This window comes from Arachis ipaensis, chromosome B8 (genome assembly GCF_059453495.1).
Source record: "Arachis ipaensis isolate K30076 ecotype BB chromosome B8, ASM5945349v1, whole genome shotgun sequence".
In the NCBI taxonomy this organism is placed as follows: Eukaryota; Viridiplantae; Streptophyta; class Magnoliopsida; order Fabales; family Fabaceae; genus Arachis; species Arachis ipaensis.
Genome location: NC_142443.1, coordinates 19,605,261 through 19,606,354, shown reverse-complemented (window position 1 = coordinate 19,606,354; position 1,094 = coordinate 19,605,261). Strand labels below are relative to the sequence as shown.

The 1,094-nt window shown below is 43.6% G+C and overlaps 1 non-coding gene across 1 annotated transcript; it reads left to right on the top strand.

Moving 5' to 3' along the window:
- Positions 1-382: 382 nt before the first annotated feature.
- LOC148547376 (small nucleolar RNA R71) lies at positions 383-490 on the top strand. Its single transcript, XR_015897976.1, has one exon. It is a non-coding gene; the product is annotated as a small nucleolar RNA R71 (small nucleolar RNA).
- Positions 491-1,094: the final 604 nt, after the last annotated feature.

The following is a 1,094-nucleotide window of genomic DNA, read 5'->3' as shown; positions in this document are numbered from 1 at the left end:
ATTCATCAGTATAATGGCTATAATCAGCACAAATTCCACAAACTCTCTGTGGGACTAACTGTTGGCCTTGCTGTGGTGAAGGAGGTTGAGCTTGCTGAACTTGTTGTTGATTCAATTGCATCTGCTTCAGCAAGTTGGTCATTTCATAGATACTCTGAGTTAGAGCAGCAGTCTCTCTACTAGAGGATACTTCTACAACGGCTTTTGAACGGCCTTGCTTCTATCTGTGGTTCCTAGTAGATTCAGCTAAGTCGCTGATCAATTTCCATGCCTCATCAGTGGTCTTGTACTTCTTCATAGACCCATTGCTAGCACTTTTCAATGTGGTTTTATCTTGGGGCCTCATGCCCTGTGTCACATAGCTGAGTAACACTATCTTGTCAATCATGTGGTGGGGGCATGCTTCCAGAAGATTATTGAAGCGCTCCCAATATTCAAAGAGAGTCTCGTTGTCATCTTGAACAATAGTGGAAATATCTTTCCTTAGTTTATTAGTAACTTCAGATAGAAAGAATTTCTCCAAAAACTCTTTTCTGAGCGTATCCCAGTTGGATACGTTTGCTAGGGGTTGAGTGTAGTACCACTCTCTTGCTTTTCCCTCAAGAGAAAATGGGAAAGCTTTCAGCAGAATTGAAGTTTCATCTGTACCATCTCGCCTGACAGTAGAACAGGCTGCCTGGAAATCTCGCAGGTGCTTGATAGGCTCTTGAGAAGGTAAGCCATGAAACTTGGGCATCAAATTGAGCAGTGCGGTCTTTATTTTGAAATCTGTAGCCACCGCTAGGTGATGCGCTTGAAACGGTTGCATTGTAAAATTAGGGGCTCCTTCCTCCTGGATGGTAACTCTCCTAGGTTCCGCCATGTCGTCTGCATGTGAATCAACCGAATCAGTAGAACGGGAGCTGGTTTCTTCCTCAAGTTCACTTTCAAATCCACCCTCAGAGCGGACTAACTGACGCCGAGCTCGCCTTATTCGTGAAATAGTCCTATCAATTTCAGGATCGAATACTAGCAAGCGCGGATCAGGAAGTGAACGCGTCATTTGACGAAAGAAATAGGCAGCTCATAGTAGCAAAATAACATAAAATACAAAT